We start from the raw sequence: 19,672 nt of genomic DNA, 5'->3' as shown, positions 1-19,672 counted from the left end.
AAGAAAACTTTACCTGTTATGCAGTGGTTAAATTAGGAAAAAGTCCTGTAGAAATAATGGTGGCAACCTGAGAGTCATATTAAGTAATCTGGAAACAGTAGTGTAGAAATGGTGTACGTTATGATTTATTTATTTCTTACACATTATTTCGCAACTTGGAGTTAATGCTAATTTTGGAGTGGTTTGCAAAGTAAAACTCCAAAATTATACGACACACAATTAAAACAAAAGCATGTAAAGACAGCAGAGATGATAATGAGAAACCATACATTGGTACCGTGGTTTACGAACTTAATCCATTCCGGAGGTCTGTTCTTAAACCAAAGTGTTATTAAACCAAGGCGTGCTTTCCCATGGCAGCGGGGGACTCAATTTACAAATGGAACAGGAAGCAAAACATGTTCTTATTCCAAGGCAAAGTTCACAAACCAAAACACCTACTTCCAGGTTTGCAGCGTTCTTAATCCAGGTTGTTCATAAACTAAGCTGTCCTGAAATCAAGGTACCACTGTAGTTTCCTGTTACGAGAGTGTGCTGAGAGTTGCATGCTCAACTTTTCCTTCCCTCCTTCTTGCACAATGGGTAGAAGTTGAAAGCTTCCATTCGCAGTTTGAACAACCTGCAGTTTCCCATTACCGAGGCACTGAATTCCTCAGAGGAAACCAAAGATATAAATATGATCACTGGTGGAGGAAGCAGGGTGTGGTGGGTGTGGCCCGCCCCGGGTGTCATCCCTGAGGGGGGTTGACATCACCCCCCCGCCCCCGATTTGCTCGCTGTGGGCAGCACCCCTGTCAGATGCTCACCGCAGGCGGCGCCCCCCTGGGATGCTCGCCCTGCCCCCAAATGTGCACCGCTCCAGGTGCCGGAGCAGCTATCTCCACCTCTGAATACGATAACATGAAACAGGCTATGATCCTTCTTTCCTAGCGTCTCAAATGCCAGGAGGAAGTCTTAGTAAAGTTCCCAAGTGTCAGATGGGGAGTAGGTAAGGAAGGAGGAGGCTTGAGGCAGCCTTACTGCTCAAGGTAAAAGCATTAAGAGATGGAATATACTGCTGCCAGTGACGCAAAGTGATGCTCCAGCCCATCCAATGAGCAAAGCTGCTCCTAATTACCTGCAGGAGCTCTTTGGCACAGTTTGTAAGCTCCATACATTGCACCTTTGGATTTTTAATGGACTTCAGCAACTTCAGATCAGCACAGTCAGTTCCAGGCCATGAATTCAGCTGCAGAGTGACACTTGTTGGAACATTGGAGAATTAGGGGCAGATGTATATACATATTCACTCCCCTTTAGTCTACCATCGCCTATTTGTGTTTTAAAGGTGTTGTAAGATGCCTTAAGAACTTCCCATGTTTTTTATGTTTAAATAATTTTTATTAAAGATTTTCCTTGTTTACAAAAGCACATGCATTGTCTCTTTCTTCCAGGTTGTGTTTTCTACAGATCAGTTACATTTGTTGTGAGACATTGGTGTTATATGCAGTATAGGGTTGGGAAGAAAAGAGGGCAAATGGGAGAGGGGGGTGGGGTGCTAAAGCTTATGTTCTTTCACCTAGTGTATGTGTGGGGGTTTTGTGTCAGCGTCACTTGGGTAGGTTCTCTTTCTATTTGCTTGTTATGTTTCCTTGGTGGTGAGAGAGGTTGGAGAACTTCTCATATGTGTAAACCCATATGTGAATTACCGTATGTGAATTATGTGAACACCCAAAACATTACCTATAAAATGGAATATATAATCTAGGCATATTTATATTTATATTTTACAGTGAAAAATTTGGGTTTCCATTAAAGCTGTAAATCTTTAAGACATAGCACTTGATTCAGTAAACATCTATGGATGGCATTTCTGCAGAAGGCTGTTACATATAAGACTTGAAGGACTGCAGTGCAGGCTTCTCTTGCCAAGTGTGTGTATGATTTCCGAATTTCACTTAATTCCAAGTTCTTTAAAATATAAATAGAAAAGTTTTGGCTTGATTATTTTAGTATGAAAACCTAGCCAAATGAGGGGGTAGCCCCTTAGCACTGTTTAAGCACCATAAGGGAACTGTAAAACATAGAACAATGCATTCATTTTGCTTTGATGTTCAACAATAAAACTGCAGTTTTGTTGCCCAACAGCCGGTCTTATTTTAGAAAATTTATCATCCAAAGAAAGATGCAGGATATGTGATTCTAAACCTGTATTTTGCATCAACCCATAACAGCAACAAAGCTGTCCATTCATTTCACAGAGATTACTGAATGTTTGCTAAAAGTTAGCCAATTTTAAAAGGGCTCTTCTTGTATAATGGTCTTTAGGGGAAAATATAGTTGATACCTGTGGTCAGATATTCAAACATTGTATTTATTCTATTCAGGATGGGTCTCTTAAACTGCTGCAATTTCTTTTCTGACTTTTGTTTTTTAATTTTCAACCACTAGTTATTAATCAATTAAACTGGGTGTGTCATTAGCTTAGCAAATTGCTTACACCAACATCACCAACCGTTTCCATGTAATAATTTTTTTGGCCACAATCCAGCACAGAATTATGCTTGTTTATTGGATTGTGGTCTTCCTCCACAAAAGACTATCCACACTAGAGATTTAAACTGGCTGCTAAGGAACCGTGGTTCTGTGATGTAGTCTAATGATCTCTAACAGAATTTCTCTGTATCCCCACCAGACTACATTTTCAGGATTTGATGGGCAAAGGGAAGACATGCCTTAAAACTGATATATTTGTAGTGGCAGTTGTTAACAGTGATGCTATTCTAAACGAAATGCTTTCAATTGCAAACAAATATTAGGTGACATGCTCCAGCATAATGGGAGTTAAAAAGAAAAAAGCACACAGGGCACAATAATGAAATGAACCATATATTTTATGAAGAGCTATTTTTGCTAAAATTAGTATCTAATTTTGCATCACTCTGGGATTCTCATTCTAAAATACAAATGCAACTTCTAGGAACACAGGATGTAATAGTTGTCAATGATTTAACTAGAAGAGAAAATATTGACAATAACATATAGTATCAATAGGACTCTCAGTAGTCCTTAATTAAGATTATCTGAGCATATGCCCTTTCAGCAAAGATGCAATAAGTATTTAATAATAAACAGTTAAGAAACATTCCTGCTCCCCGGCCTCCAGCATTCAACAAGAGCCTTCCAACAGCAGAACGACACAGCTGGATATGACCTAGTGTTCTGGCCTCACAGTAGCCATGATTAAGGATTGTTTGATAATCCTATTGGCACACCAGGAAATATATTCTGGGCCTATGGATCAATCCAAGTCTCCAAATAAACTCTCTATGTCAGTGCTGGCCTCCTCAGTGTGGTTTTCATATTGCAAAAGAGAAGTGATTTCCTATGAGTCCCTTCTCCTGATGCTAGGAATTTCTGCCTGAATTTCTTCTTGCCTCAATTTAATATTGTCCCATAAAATATTAGTTCTGTTTTCATAATGCCAAGAAAAAAGCATTTTCTCCCACTATGGGGCTGTTGTTATTGTTGCTGCTGTTGTTTGTTTTGTTTTGTTTTGTTTTGTTGTGGTGGTGGGGTATTTTCATGGTATGCCTTCTAAGAGAGTTGTTTCAGGAACAACTGCTGCTATCTGAGAGGCTGACTGGTTTGCACACAATTCCATAGCTGGTTTAAAATAAGCAGGGACATAATCCTTCGGAAATTAAGATTCAACAGATGTAAAGCAATGTCAGGCTCTGGAAAGACATAACAAAATTTATGCAGCACTCAAGAGAGAATCCAGGGAGGAGGCTGCAGATTGAAAACATCACTTTGGAGTCACTTCTGATGTTTTATTCTTAGAGGACAGAAAAGTGCAAGGCAAACAATACGTCAGATATTAGGCTCATCAGCAGGAGGCACATACATAATCATTTATGGACAGTTTGTGTAGTTCCACTGAAATGTCGTTTGTGTCTTGTCAGAAATATCCTACTGGCCAAACATAGCTGTAGTTAAATGGTAGTCTATGCCACAATGTTAGGACATCCCCAAATGCTCTAAATATCGACAATAACAATATCTGTAACGTAACTTACCTTATCGATTGAAGCTTGGAATTTGTGAGGCGACTGAGGGATCAGAGTTGAGAAGGGGCCTGGTTTCCCTCTCAGGAAGTGAGGCAATAGGGATGAAGCACAACTTTTTCAAGGCCTGGGATACTGGAAAGTAATACAAATCTTATGAGGAAGAGAAGCAAGCTGTTACCTTCTGTTATCACCGCAAAATGGTGATGCAGACGCAGAGCCAGTCGCAAAAACGGAAGCAGAGATGGCATAACCAGCAGGCTGACACTGCTGTCTACTGATAGCCATTTCCAAGGATGACTTAGGTAAGGTTTTTTGCCGCTGTTTTTTTCCTTGTGGCAAAGAGTTCCATATTTCAGCTTTCCTCAAGTTAAGTCCATTTGCTCTGGAGGTATTGAATTTGCTGGCGTAGAGTCTCTAACTGAAGAAGGCTTTATTTCCTTTTACAGTGGTACCTCGGGTTAAGAACTTAATTCGTTCTGGAGGTCTGTTCTTAACCTGAAGCTGTTCTTAACCTGAAGAACCACTTTAGCTAATGGGGCCTCCCGCTGCCGCTGCGCCGCCAGAGCACAATTTCTGTTCTCATCCTAAAGCAAAGTTCTTAACCTGAAGCACTATTTCTGGGTTAGCGGAGTCCGTAACCTGAAGCGTATGTAACCCAAGGTACCACTGTATATTTTTTTCCCCACAGAGGACTGTCACGCATTTCCTGCAACTTCTTCTCCCACTCTCCTTTCATACTCAGCTTGTACCTCATCTCCTCCACCCAGAAAAGGAAAGGAAAGGAAAGGAAAGGAAAGGAAAGGAAAGGAAAGGAAAGCTGCCAGTGTCTTCTTTCCTTCCTGGGTTCAAATACCCACTCAAGCCATGAAGTTCTTAGAAAGGTGGGATATAAATATTGTACTACTACTACTACTAGTACTACTACTACTACTAGTAGTACAATATTTACATCCCACTACTACTACTACTACTAGTAATAATAATAATAATAATAATAATAATAATAATAATGTAACTTATTCCTCCTATAACCCCTTTCCTTTCTATTCCACAAATTTTAAAAACAACAACCATATTTATTGATAATAATAAATATTAACCTTTCACTGTTATGTAGTGAAGTTTCACCCTGGGCCAGCAGGGGGATACTGTATATAGTTTTCAATCAGGTCTGTAGATAGTTTTCCCTCAGGTCCGCGTCAGTTATTTTAGGCGGGAACTCTGGGCTGTAGTTGTTACAATGTTGACAGCCGGCTGCCTATAAAAGCAGGCCGGCTGAGCTGTTTGCAGTCAGTTCTATTCCAGCTTACGAAATAAAGAGCTAGTTGGAGAAATCGCTGTGTCGTCGGCTATGTCAACCCACAACTTAACACTGGCGACGAGGATGGGATTGATGGACATCAGAGCACAGCCAGATGCGGCCAGCCTCTGAACTGAGCTGAATCACTGAGCTGAATCACAGAGCGAAATCACTGAGCGAAATCACTGGACAGAACCAATTCAGAGCTGACTGTTCTGGCTAGAGCACTGTGTTCCATCCATCGCCCTTCACGCCGGCATCGGAATCATGGCTTCACTTGTGCCTCTACCGCCGTTTGCGCCAGCCTCTGAATCATGGGATTCCTACCTCGCTCGGTTCGACTGCTACCTCCAAGCCAACGAGCTGACAGCAGTATCAAAGGATCGGAAGCGGGGCCTATTCCTCAGCCTCTGTGGGCCTGAGGTGTTTGAGACGGCCCGAGCATTGGTTGCGCCCGAAGCAGTCCAGGCAACACCATGGGACACGATCCAAGAGAAGCTCCGCAACCACTACGCACCAAAGCCGTCCAAGATTGCTGCCCGCCATGCGTTCTACCACCGGAACCAGGCAGAGGGGGAGTCAATCAACAACTACACCACCGCCCTGCGACAGGCTGCAATGCACTGTGAGTTCCGAGACTTAGACGATGCCCTGATGGATCGAATCGTCTGCGGGGTCCGGGACATCCATCTGCAACGGCGTCTCCTCGCCAAGCCAGACCTCACGCTGCAGAAAGCCATTGAGGAGGCTGTGGCCTCAGAAGCTGCTGAACGCTCCGCCCAGGAGATCTGCAAGTGCAGCAGCCCGCGTCTTGCTAGGGAGCCAGTTCCGGTGCATCATGAAGAGGCCAGCAGTGATGAGGCATCCTCCAGTGAAGGCGATGACGTGCACCAGACAAAGCGGGAGCACAGGAAGTTCCAACAGAAGTCCAAGGGCCAACCGGAATGTGCCGGCTGTGGAGGCAACCATTCCCGTGCCAAGTGTCGATTCAGAGACGCCATCTGTAGGAAGTGTTCCAGAAGGGGCCACATCGCTAAGGTCTGCCGATCGGCTCCGTCTGACACCCCCCCTTCATCGACTCGCAAGTCCAAGCCTTCCCTCCAGTCTGCCAAGGAAAGTTGTTTCGCTCTCACCAACTGCCGCTGCCCGTCTGGAACCACGATTGGCCAAACCGACTCGTCTATGCGACGCAAGCTGAACGTCACGGTGCTCATTGAAGGAGCTCCATGTGACATGGAGATCGACACCGGGTCTGCCCTGTCCATCGTGTCGTGGAGCACCATCAAAAGACTGGTACCCAGAGTGTCCAAAAGGCAACTCGACTCTCACCGCGTACACCTGAGAGACTACCAGGGAAACGACATTCCTGTGGTAGGCGTTGGCCGGTTCCGGATTGCCTTCAAGGATTTTTCGGGCCTGCTCCGGTTGGTGGTGGTCGAAGGTCAGCGGCCAAGCCTCCTAGGGCTAGACTGGTTTGATGCCCTCGGCCTGGAAGTCACCGGCATCAACTGCATCTCTAACGCAGAGACTGAGGGTCTGGTCAAAGACTTTGCCGAGGTTTTTGACGGCACCTTGGGGCAATATACAGGTACGCCCATCTCCTTTAGCCTTGATCCACAAGTCGCCCCCATCAAGCTAAAGCCACGCCGGGTTCCCTTTGCTCTCAAGGCTAAGGTGGACGAACAACTGGACAAACTGATCGCCCAAGGAGTTTTGGAGCCGGTTGACCACGCCAAGTGGGAAACCCCCATCGTCACGCCTGTCAAGCCAGATGGGTCGGTGAGAATCTGCGCTGACTACAAGTGCACGATCAACAAGGCACTTCAGCAGCACGCTTATCCGGTTCCTGTTGTCCAACACCTGCTGCATTCCCTGGGTGAGGGTAAGGTCTTCGCTAAGCTGGACCTTGCCCAAGCCTATCAACAACTGCCAGTCGATGATGCCACTGCTGAAGCCCAGACGATCGTCACCCACCGGGGGGCATTCCGTTGCCGCCGGTTGCAGTTCGGGGTGAGTGTGGCTCCTGGCATCTTCCAAAGCCTTATGGAGCGTCTCCTGCAAGGGCTTCCGGGCGTGGTACCATATTTTGATGACGTCTTGGTGTCTGCAGACTCACACCAGCAGCTGTTCGAGCGCCTCCGTGCCGTGCTGACCAGGTTCCAAGAGGCCGGGCTCAAGGTAAAGAGGGAGAAGTGCCAGATCGCCGTTCCACAGGTAGAGTTCCTGGGCTATCTTATCGATGCCTCCGGCCTTCACCCGACCACATCCAAGATCCGCGCTATCCAGCAGGCCCCCACCCCAAAGAACAAGACGGAGTTGCAGGCATTCCTGGGGCTGCTGAACTTTTATAACATGTTCCTGCCCCACAAAGCCACAGTGGCTGAGCCTCTTCACCGACTCCTTAGTACAAAGACGCCTTGGGCCTGGGGTCATCGGGAGACGGCGGCCTTCAACGCGGTTAAGGCTCTCCTTTCATCAGACAGTGTGCTGGTACAGTACAGTGAATCCAGGCCGCTGGTCCTTGCCTGCGACGCCTCACCTTTTGGCATCGGTGCTGTCCTTAGTCACCGTTTTCCAGATGGAAGAGAAGCACCACTCGCCTACTTTTCCAGGACACTATCTCTGACGGAACGGAATTACAGCCAGCTCGACAAGGAGGCATTGGCACTTGTGGCTGGAGTGAAGAGGTTCCATGAATACCTCTATGGCAGGACTTTTGACCTCATCACTGACCACAAGCCACTCCTGGGCCTCCTCGCCGGTGATCGTCCAACTCCACCGGTCCTCTCGCCACGCATGCTGCGATGGACTGTTTTCCTGGCTGCCTACCACTACCGGCTCATCCATCGCCCGGGGAAATCGATGGGCCATGCCGACGCCCTCAGCCGTTGCCCTCTTCCAGCATTTGTGGAAGACCCGGCTCCAGCTTCATCGCTCCTTCTGATTGAGGATCTTCCAGCAGCGCCTGTATCAGCTGCCACTGTGGCCTCCGCGTCTGCCCAGGATCGCACCATCAGCCGGGTGCTCAACTGGGTGTGGAGGGGGTGGCCACAAGGGCCTTTTGCATCAGAGTTCCAGCCCTTCGCAACCAGACAACATGAACTCTCAGCTCATCGCGGCTGTCTGCTGTGGGGAGACCGCGTCGTGATTCCCCAGGGACTCCGTCAGCGCGTCCTGGAGGCTCTGCACGTTGGCCACCCGGGAATTGTCAAAATGAAGGCGTTGGCTCGGTGTTATGTCTGGTGGCCTAATATGGACGATGCCATCACTGCCTGGGTGTCCGCCTGTCAAGCGTGCCAAGAGTCGAGGCCTGCACCACCGGCAGCTAAGGGACACACCTGGGAGACGCCAAAGACACCCTGGTCGAGGGTGCACATCGATCTGGCTGGCCCCTTTCACGGCCGGACCTTTATGGTAGTGGTGGACGCCTATTCCAAATGGCTGGAGGTCGCCCTGATGCCCTCCACCACTACCGAAGCTGTCATCCGGGTGCTGCGAGGCCTGTTTGCAACGCATGGGTGTCCTGATGTCCTTGTCTCTGACAACGGACCACAGTTCACGTCAGGCACGTTTGAGCGGTATCTTTTGGGACTGGGCATCCGCCATGCCCTAACGGCACCCTTTCATCCATCCAGCAACGGGCAAGCGGAAAGAATGGTGCGCTCGACAAAAGAGGCACTGGCGCGCCTGGACCGGGGAGACTGGCATGAGCGGGTCGCCGAATACTTGTTCGTGCAACACATCACCCCTCATGCGGCCACAGGGAGGAGTCCTGCTGAACTGCTTATGGGCCGCCGCCTCAGGTCACCACTCGACCGGCTACACCCGGACTTTGCCGTGGCTGAACCCCCAGGCTGTGCCAACGCGCCACGGTCATTTGTCCCAGGAAACCAGGTCTTTGCCCGGAACTATGTGGGGGACATTCCTTGGGTGCCAGCCACAGTAGTGGGAGTCACGGGACCTCGCTCGTACCAGGTGGCACTCGAAGACGGACGCTTGTGGCGACGGCACATAGACCAGCTTAGGCGCAGGGTTGGGGACTTGGACACTACCGAGGTGCCCCCAACTGCGCTTGCGGCTCCAGAAGAGACACGTACAGATGGCGAGGCCCCACCTACACCTCCCTCGCAAACTGCCAGCGTGGAGCCGAACCAAGCCGCTTCAGAGGGTCTGCCAGACTTACCACAGACTCAGACCACTCCACTTGCGGAGGCTCCACCCACAGCAGCGGATCCAGGGGATTTGGTTCCAACGCCACCTAGGGTCGCACCACAGCCTCAGCAAGAACTGTGTGGCCCTCCGGACTTGGCTACCAGTCCCCGGCGGTCTGGCAGAGTTCCCAAGCGCCCAACTTATTTAAAGGACTATGTTGTTGGACATGTATCACTGTTGGTCTAAGTATGGGAAATGTAACCAATATGCTTTTGTGCCTAATTGAACCATTACGCGTAGTGCTGTATATAAGGAAACCATTACGATTGTAACTAACGCCTTATCTCGGTGGGGAGGGGTGTTATGTAGTGAAGTTTCACCCTGGGCCAGCAGGGGGATACTGTATATAGTTTTCAATCAGGTCTGTAGATAGTTTTCCCTCAGGTCCGCGTCAGTTATTTTAGGCGGGAACTCTGGGCTGTAGTTGTTACAATGTTGACAGCCGGCTGCCTATAAAAGCAGGCCGGCTGAGCTGTTTGCAGTCAGTTCTATTCCAGCTTACGAAATAAAGAGCTAGTTGGAGAAATCGCTGTGTCGTCGGCTATGTCAACCCACAACTTAACATTCACCTCTCTTTCTAATTTCCTTCGATACCTGCTATGGCCCTTTCCCCTCAGAAGGGAGAAACTTTTCTTCTGTTCCCACTCGCCTGAACTTCCCTGTCTCCTGCCCACCTTTACTCAGATTGCAATGAGTTTGTCGGTGCTGCTGTTGGTCTAAGCAAAAGGTTGTGGTGCAGCTGAGGGGCAAGGCAAGTGAGGAGGCCCTGAGGGCCACCTGAAAGCGGTCCACCGGTTGAGAAACACTGCCCTAGAATGGGACTGGATACTTGTGACCCCCTTGTGCCATGCAATTCAACTCTCTCTATTATAATATCCTCATCTATTAAAAGTCTGCGGCATTCACTTGCATTTGCTTGTCGTAGGCTATTCCTTGCATTTGCTTGTCGTAGGCAGAGCAGCTATTCCTTGTTAACCGGCTGTATCAGACCCTCCAAGTGCCCCGTTTTTTTCCAGGGACATCCCTGATTTAGAGAAGCCATCCCAGTTTCTGATTTAATCCCAGAATGTCCTGCTTTTCCTTAGGATGGCCCTATTTTCATTGGCGAAATGTTGGAGGGTATGGAGGTACCCCCCCCAAGCCGTCTGAAGACAATCCTATATGGGGAAGTTTTAAAAAAACCTTTTATTATTTTTCAATATATGTTGGAAGCTGCCCAGAGTGGCTGGGGCAACCCAGTCAGATGGGTGGGGTATAAATAGTAAAATTGTCATTATGGAATGGGACGTGCCTATTTTCATCAGAGAAATGTTGGAGGGTATGCTTGCTGTATGTGGGTTGAAGTACACATATCCTGTATGAAGAGGTGGTTATTTGAGAGAGACCTCAACTAGTGTGTTTTTTCCTATGTAGATATTGTAGCTGAATTTTGGAACTTCATCAGTGTTTAATTGGCAATTTAAAGCAGCCAATGGGTTGATACCCTATAAAATCATTAACCTTCTGATCTTGTACACACTGGTGTGCATTTTTTAAAAGAGAAGATCTTCCCATTTCTTTTTGCAATAGACAGCTGCTGTTGTAGTTTTGCAAGAAGGTACTGTATACAAAATTAGGAAAGATGTTACCTTTAATTAGGAGACTATCTGTTGGTATAGGAATATGCAGCACCCTACATCAGGCTAACCAGAATCTGGTATTGCTTGGAAGCTCAAATATTCCTGCACCAGCCCAGCCCGATTTTAATCTACCATCTTCCCTATTTTGTATTTCAAATGTCCTCTGAAAACAGCCTGCTGAGTTTTGCCTGTCATCTTCTCCTCCCTTCCCTCTAGCCTTCACCACCCCTTTTCAATCGTAACCTTTCACACACCCCTCCCACCTTCTGTCCTTTACAAGGACACAATATCTCCTTCCAAGTAGGCTTTACACTGCTTGTGTGAGCAGCTGACAAAGAGAACAAGTAATTTCTTAGCATTTCAATGTTGGGCTGCTTCTGGTTTTGTGAGTGGCCTGTGCACCTGTTGTGATAAGCAGAGCTCCCTTCACAGCCCAGTTGAAAAGAGGCCACTTCCCCCCCCCACACACCCTCGCTGTTTTGTGAATGCTAATAATTAAGAGAAAGGGTCGAAGCTGCGATGAATTCTTTAGCTTCACAAAACTTTGTGTTTTGATGGTCTAAAATAAAGGCAGCCCCCCCCCCACAAGCCTCTACCTCAACTGTTTTGTGAGTAGCCTACAGAGAAAGTTTATAATACAATAAAAAGGGAATGACCAGCTAATTGAAGTGGATGTTTGCTTCTTCCAACAGAGTTTGGCCTGTACCGTATCCCTCTTTGGGGTGCCTTCCCCTCATGTGAACTTGCACGAAAGCTTCCAAAAACCTGTCAAGATAGCGAACGACTAAAGCCAGGGTTCCCCCTACCCCAAATGTGCCTCTGCTATTTACATTTCAGGTTTTCTACTTCTTGTGCCGCCTTGACAACTGAGCCAAGATGTTCATGGCTTTGGCATTTTGTTAGGAATTAGTGTGGCATTTGTATAAAGAGTGTGCAAACTTCAGCAGTCAGGGCAGCCCTCCAATTCACCTGTGTTGTCAGTCAGTTGGTATGTCAACTTGAAGACAAGGCAAAGCTTAAAACCCTGGAATTGTGACAAGTGCATTCAGTGGTCTGAAAAAGGCATGGTAGATGAAGAAGGAGAGGAGGGAGGGGGGAATAAAAGGCTGAGAAGGCTACCCAGCTGCCAACACAATGCAAGCAGAGGCTTTGGCTGCCGTTCAAAGCCACTCAAAATGAGTGTTTCAATTTAATACCAAATTAAAAGCAGGCAGTGTTGTATAGCACAGGGAAAAGATTATACATTAATACTTCCCCCACCCCCCACTCCCCACCGTAATCTAAATGATCACACAAAAATAAATAAAAGTTAAGCTTCCCATCTCTCTCCCCCCTCCTACATTAGCTCCCTTTCCTTTTCTGTTGTTTTTTTTTTTTTGGTAACCCAGATTCTTTTGCTGGGGGGGGGGGGAGAAGAGGAATGTTTAATGCACAGATTCATCCATGCATCTCTTACTTGTGCTTCCAAAGTCATTCTGCCTTACTTGCTGATTTTTTTTTTAAATGTTCCATTGCTATAACTCAGCTAAAGCTGTACTGCAATTAAAAGATCTGCTTGAAAGTTGTAAGCTTGCACCCCGTTAAGGAGAAATGAGCTTGCTTGAGGGGGCTTGTGTTCTGAAGAGCTGAACATGTAATATCCATAGAATATAACTGGTGCCTTCATTTTTTATTCCTTGTGTGTAAGAACATTTTCACAGAATGGACTTGTCCACACCCGAGTTTACTGTGTGTTTGCAGCTGTTTGCGTTCCCATTTAATTTGCACAGTCCACATGACATTATCCTCAGCCATGAATCTCAGTGCTTTCCTGCTGTAAATTCAGGTTTACTGATATGAGGATAATCTGATAAACTGTGGGAAATCAGGTTCCAATCTGCTCCACTTTGGGTAGCAGACAATTTGTTTTAGTGTTTTGGGATGGGTGGAACAATCATCACTTTCTGCTACTCCTCTTTCCATGTCCACTGCCTCAATGCTTTCATTTCTTTTCTGGCCATGCTTTTAACTGTTTTGGCACGCTCCTGACCAGAGCAAAGCCTTTTACATATTTTCTTTTGATCCCTCTGATTTGCACAAAACTAGAAAACTGCACAAGCAACCCATATTAAAAACTGTGTGCTGAAAAATTATAATTGCCTAACTATGATTTTGCACACTTCCTGGGTGGGGATTTTTTTAAACAACAACAAGGTGTGCATGCAGCTATCTGTTTGCATGCCCTGTCAGTACTTGATGAGCATAATAGAACCCACAGATTAGAAAGTGAGGACAAACACAAAAGGGAACACCTACTGGTATGAACAGGAAAGACCTATACAAATTCGTGTGTGTGTGTGTGCGCGCGCGCTATTCTGGTCTAATTCAAATGGGTGAAAAGTGGATTAATAGATAAATAATGCTCAAATCTGGATAAGCCCAACATAAACTGTCCTTTATTTCACAGTTCCAAAATGTTTCTTGAATTCAATGTGGTGTTGTGACAATTCTTGTTTGTGGATGTTTGGCCAGAAACTAGGGTGGCAAAGTGTCTTATTTTGCAGAGGAGAACCATCTGTTTGAATGACTATCCAATCCAAGTTTGGTTTAAAGATAAAAAAACCCTGAGAAGGGAGAGCAAAAGTACCAAAGTCAACAGTACCTGAAGAGCAGGCACATTGTCCACCTAGTTAGTCACAGTCTTCCCTGCTCTGGTGATATGTAGTATTTCTATTTAAATTATAGTTAAAACCATCACCACACATCTCCAGATATAAATTAGCATGTGTACATTTTTTTGCAAATCAGTGTCCTCCTTTGCCCTATAGTGCCCTGTAGTATATTCTTAGGGCTGGATTAAGTTGGCAAGTCCCAACTGGCTGCTGAATCACAGTTAAATGTAATGCAGAAAGATGATATGGCTCTACTTCCTGTCAGAAAATGGTAGCTGGGGCGGGGAGACTTAAAACAGTTTTGTTTTACAGAAAGGGAAGGGAAATATCAGAGACAAGCAGGAGCTTTGTGTATGGCAAGGGATGTGGAACCTTTCAGATGTTAGACTACAACTCCTGTTGCTCCTGGTCAGTAAACTTTTTCAGCAGGGGGCTGGTCCACTGTCCCTCAGACCTTGTGGGGGGCTGGACAATATTTTTTTTTGGGGGGGGGATGAACAAATTCCTATGCCCCACAAATAACCCAGAGATGCATTTTAAATAAAAGGACACATTCTACTCATGTAACATCACGCTGATTCCCGGACCATGCGCGGGCCAGATTTAGAAGGCGATTGGGCCAGATCCAGTATCCAGGCTTTAGTTTGCCTACCCATGCTCCTGATCGTTAGTCATCTTGGCTGATGCTGGAGGGAACTGGAGTCCAAAACAAAATATAGAAGGTCACATGTTTTACATCCCTACAGCACAGAACGGTAAATCAAATGGGCTATTCTGACAGGATATGCCTTGTGAATTTCAAGCTGATAGTATTCAGGTACTATTACATCTGTATCATGCCCTTCCAGGACAGAATACAAGCTTCTTTGCCTCACAACTGCCCAGTGATGTAGGTCAGGGATGGTCAATGTAATGCTAATCAGAAGTTTTGGGTTCCAAGTCCCATAATTTCTGAACATTGGCCATCCTTGCAGATGCTGATGAGAGTCCAAAAGATCTGAAGAGCATCACTCAGGCTACCTCAGCATAGATTTTCCTGAGAGAACATCACTGTCCCAAGGTCACCCAATGAATTTCATGGCTGAGTGAATATTTGAACCTACTTCCCTATCCTACTCTAACTGCTACATCACACAGGCTCTTGCACCACATCTGTCTTAAAGGTAAAGGGGCCCCTGACCATTAGGTCCAGTCGTGACTGACTCTGGGATTGCGGCGCTCATCTCACTTTATTGGCTGAGGGAGCCGGTGTACAGCTTCCAGGTCATGCGGCCAGTATGACTAAGCCGCTTCTGGCGAACCAGAGCAGCGCACGGAAACGCCGTTTACCTTCCTGCCGGAGCAGTACCTATTTATCTGCTTGCACTTTGATGTGCTTTCGAACTGCTAGGTGGGCAGGAGCAGGGATCGAGCAACAGGAGCTCACCCCATCACAGGGATTCGAACCACCGACCTTCTGATTGGGAAGTCCTAGGCTCTGTGGTTTAACCCACAGCACCACCCGCGTCCTACCAATCACATTATTGCCATTGTTTCAAGTGTGGAAAGACTTAATTCAGACATCCCATTCCCACTGGGGATAACGCTTTTCATACTGACCATGCTAAACACCCATTTGGCTTGAGAAGAAGTTTGAATACAGCATCAAAGAAATGTATCTGATGTGGGAAAAATGGGAGATGATTCCTTCTTCAGTTTGGTTAGCTAAAATGACTTTGATATGAAAAGGGTCTTGTTTAATTGCTTAGTGAACTTTATCAATCAACTTTATCATTTATATTACTGTTTGCTAAAAATTTGCAAATATACTAGTGACTCCTTGCTTGTGTTTTTTTATAGCTCTGCTATTTAGCTTCTTCGGTTACTCTACAGCTCTTCTTATTTGATGTGATGGTGCCTACACAGAATTCTTTTGCATGTGCCCTTCTGCTGCTCTTTCCTAAAGGAACAAGAGATTTGTTTGAATTACTTTAATTGGCAACTACTTGTTCAAACACCTGAGTTCGGCCGAAACAGCTCTTTCATTTGTATATCCAAACAATAATGGCTCTTCTCTTTATGTAGCTTCAGCTGCTATATTAATAGCCAAGGATTTATGGAACTCTACATTGCACTTGATCACAGATACCCAAGGATAACTTCTAAATGGGATTAGTGTGTTGTTTTTCAGATGGTATATTGAAACTCAGAGTTTTGCCATAGGAACACAGGTAGTTGATCGGAACAGGTGTGGAGTTCTGATTCACTTGTATCCTTTTGCCCAGTGGACTACTTCGCATAGTCAGCATGAGTAATAATAATAATAATAATAAATTTTATTTATATCCCGCCCTCCCCAGCCGAAGCCGGGCTCAGGGCGGCTAACAACACAGAGTAGACTTTTTACATGGATGTTGACTGACTTGTTGGTCATTTGATTCTTCTGGCCTATTCACATTCATCTAGACTTAGTTACAGCTTCAACATTTAATATTGCCTGACTAATTTCATACAACCTTTAGAGCACATGGCAGCATTGTTTTTTCAGTCAACCTGTGCTGACTTATCATAACCAGTGAGACTTCTCTCCATTATCCATTACTGTCAGCCCAGGCATGGCTTACCATAGGCTCAAAGCATAATTTAGTTGATTCATCAGAACAGTACAAGACTGAAATTTTTCTGCTGCTTTCTAATATTCAATCTGGGCTTGAGCTGTGAGGTAAATTTAGAGAGAGGCAGAGGCCCAATCCGAGTCCATAATAGAGTAGATTGATACCGGGCATGTCACACATTTGTTAGTAATCTACATTTAAAGAAAAGGGTAACAAATAATGTATTTCCTAAGAAAAACCTGATTTATATGCCTGATTTATATGCCACACTATAACGAAAGTTCTCTGGGGGCTGACAACATAAAAAAGCACACCATTAGAATAAAAAGGCAATGTAAGCAACAAATAAAAACAGTACAATAAGATCATAACAGTTAAGCCAAAGCCAAGAGCAAATAAGTAAAACCACAGAGGCAAATCAATTTAAAATAGAAGGCAGAGGGATAAAATTTGTCAGGATTCAGTCTAACCCAGACCATGGAGAGACCTCTTCTGATGAAAAAAGCTTAAGGACCTACAGAGAACCCCAATCCTATAGAAGACCAGAAGGAACTCACAGTAGTAGCCTGAAGTGACCCATCTCTGGAGTGCCTTGCCTGGGGTCTCCAAGCCCTCCCCCATCCTGAACACTGTCTTGATCCCCAATTCTCCCCCATCTTCTTGCAGACGTCAAGAGTAAAGACAGCAATGGACCCTAGAGGAAGCCAAGAGTTGCCAGAGAAGTGCCTGTTTCGCTGCCAGATGTCTCTCTTGTCAGGGGTCTACTCAGTAGAAATGGCCTACCTGGGTCTACCTGGGTCTGATTGGGAGAAGAGAAAAACCTGCCTGCAAACATTAATCTAACACATAATCTAGTAGCAGAACAGCTAGCTATATAAGTCTCCAACTGACCTTTGGCAGGTTCATACCACCCTTTTGAACTCATCAGTCTCTAGTGTGGGAAATCTTCCTGGCTCATCCCCTGCTACATTCCTGACTCTGGCTCCAGACTTCACACCAGGTGCTGGTTATGGATAAAACTCCTCAGAGCTAAGCTAAACTGCATGTGATCTGAAATGAAGAAAGGAGGGGGAGGGGAAGCTCAAGTATGGCTGTGTTGGAAAGGCAGAGTAATTCCCCTCACCTCCATTTAAAAACAACAGACAAGAAAAAAGAGACTGAGATTTGTATATGCTACTGACTGAATGTAATCTGAGATAAAGTTAAATGGGCCATAAATCTCTTGCTGGAAGGAAAAGAATTTGGGGGCTGTGATAAGAATGTTGCAGAGATTCTGGGAGTTGGAAAGGAGTATTACATCTGCCCATCTTTTCCTAGGCTGAGGGGGAAATGGCGAAGATCTGCGACATGTTTTTACTAGTGAGACAGAATGGTTTCTAGCACTCTGTCACCTGTTCTGAAACATTAAAGCAAGGAACGGAGAGATAAGACCAGGGGTCAGCAAACTTTGTTCGCAGGGGGCCAGTTCACTGTCCCTCAGACCTTGGGGGGGTGTCAGACTATATTTTGAAGAGAAATAAAATCCCCCGACTCTCCCCTCCCTTCTCCAAAGCACTGGACGAGCCCCTGTGTGTTGCGAGCAGCAGGGGCTGGCAGCGGCGGCAGGATGATGAGCGGCACGAAAGGGCTGGCTCTGGAGAGGGGCAGCTTAAAATGGCGCTCAGCCAACTGTGGCTCAACAAAACCCACCCCCTTCCTCCTCTAGGCAGGGCGGGGGAAAGCCAGGAGGAGGGAGGGAGGAGGCACCACCACATTGTGTGTGTGGGGGGGGGGGAATTGAAATGGTACAGAAAAAAAATATGGCACAGCCCAAACAAACAGAATCCCCACGCCAATCCACGCAGCGATTCCTGGACCGTCTGTGGGCTGGATCTGGCCCCCAGGCCTTAGTTTACCGACACATGGATAAGACCTCTGAGAAACTTCAAGATTCAGTTCTGTGGCTTCCACCCCAAACCACGATGGGAGAAAACAACAGCTGACAACACCATATATGGACAGAAGGAATCTCCATGGATATAACAGTTTTCACATGCAGGACAAAATAAAGATAATAGTTTGAGTTTCTCATTTGAAGCTTTATACATTTATATATTGTAACATCATGAATGGAAATAATTATGTAGCTGTTGACTAAGGGATTATTATTATAACTGAAATGTAACTGACATTAATTAAAGATTATGGAACACAGTGATATAAGATTGGAAATGCACCCAATCCACCATGTGGGGAGCCACTTTAACTAAAATGTATTAATTGGAAGTTGATTGGCACTTTGATAATAGTATATTTTGGGAATTAATTGTTGTTATAATTTGGCTATTATTGGGAGTATGTTGAAAAACTAATTTAAAAATTTACTTTAAAAAGAAGAAAAGAAATGGTAAACAAGCAGGATTCATTCCAGAAAAAAGCTGGTGGTTTTTATTGTCCATTGAGACTTCCTAATGGTGCTATTAGTGAGACTGATTAAAGCAAGAAATTATAGTGAAAAGGCCATCAGATGCAAAAAAAGTAAAAAAGTACTGAAATGGATACATGCAAACAGATTTACTTTTATCTGAGTTCTCTTTTCTTTTCTTTTCTTTTCTTTTCTTTACGAGAAGGAAGGCAAACTTGCAGTCTGGTTCTTTTCCTTCCTGTCCACCCTGTTAGATGGCACTGATGGATTGATTTCCATTGTGGCACTTATTTGTTATTGTAAGTCCATATGTGTACAGATCCAAGTGTAAGATTAGGTTCTCCCTCCATTGTTAGGGACAAGCCACTCAGTTCATCAAACCTCCCTGATTTGCTCCACCACCTGCTCCTCTCTCCTCCTGACCCTGAAGACCCTGACCATTTATTTTCTTCTTCTTCTGGTTTTCCCACTTGATTCCCTTTCTTTCATACATTTTCTGATGAACACCCCTCCTTGCACATCCCTCCTAAATCTAGATCTTACTGAATTCTAGGAAGTAAACACATGTGCTTGTTACAGTCTTGTTCACAAGGCCCATTGTCACCAGTTTTGTAGTGGGGAGACTAGTTAGGTTTGCAATCCTGTATGCACAGAATAGAAATACTTTAATGATGGGCACCTTTTACAATTTATTGAGTTCTTCCTGAGGGCCACTTGTTTGATCTGAAAGAACTAAGCATCCTTCAGATCTGGAAGCAAGCATACCCTTACCACCTATCCTTGTTTCCTTACACATCAGTCCCACTCTTTCCTATGAAGACTTCTTCCAGATAAGCCAGGGGA

At 45.6% G+C, this 19,672-nt stretch overlaps 1 long non-coding RNA gene across 1 annotated transcript; it reads right to left on the bottom strand.

Moving 5' to 3' along the window:
- Nucleotides 1-1,436: 1,436 nt before the first annotated feature.
- Nucleotides 1,437-10,191, bottom strand: LOC309348370. Its single transcript, XR_014159360.1, has 3 exons — nt 10,131-10,191; nt 4,059-4,173; nt 1,437-3,716 (listed from the first exon to the last, which is right to left on the bottom strand). It is a non-coding gene; the product is annotated as an uncharacterized lncRNA (long non-coding RNA).
- Between the last annotated feature and the right edge of the window lie 9,481 nt (nt 10,192-19,672).

The sequence above is a fragment of the Podarcis erhardii genome (genome assembly GCF_964252035.2).
Source record: "Podarcis erhardii genome assembly, chromosome: 8".
Lineage (NCBI taxonomy): Eukaryota > Metazoa > Chordata > Lepidosauria > Squamata > Lacertidae > Podarcis > Podarcis erhardii.
Note: the sequence above shows the minus strand (reverse complement) of the source record. Positions and strands in the feature narration are given on the sequence as shown.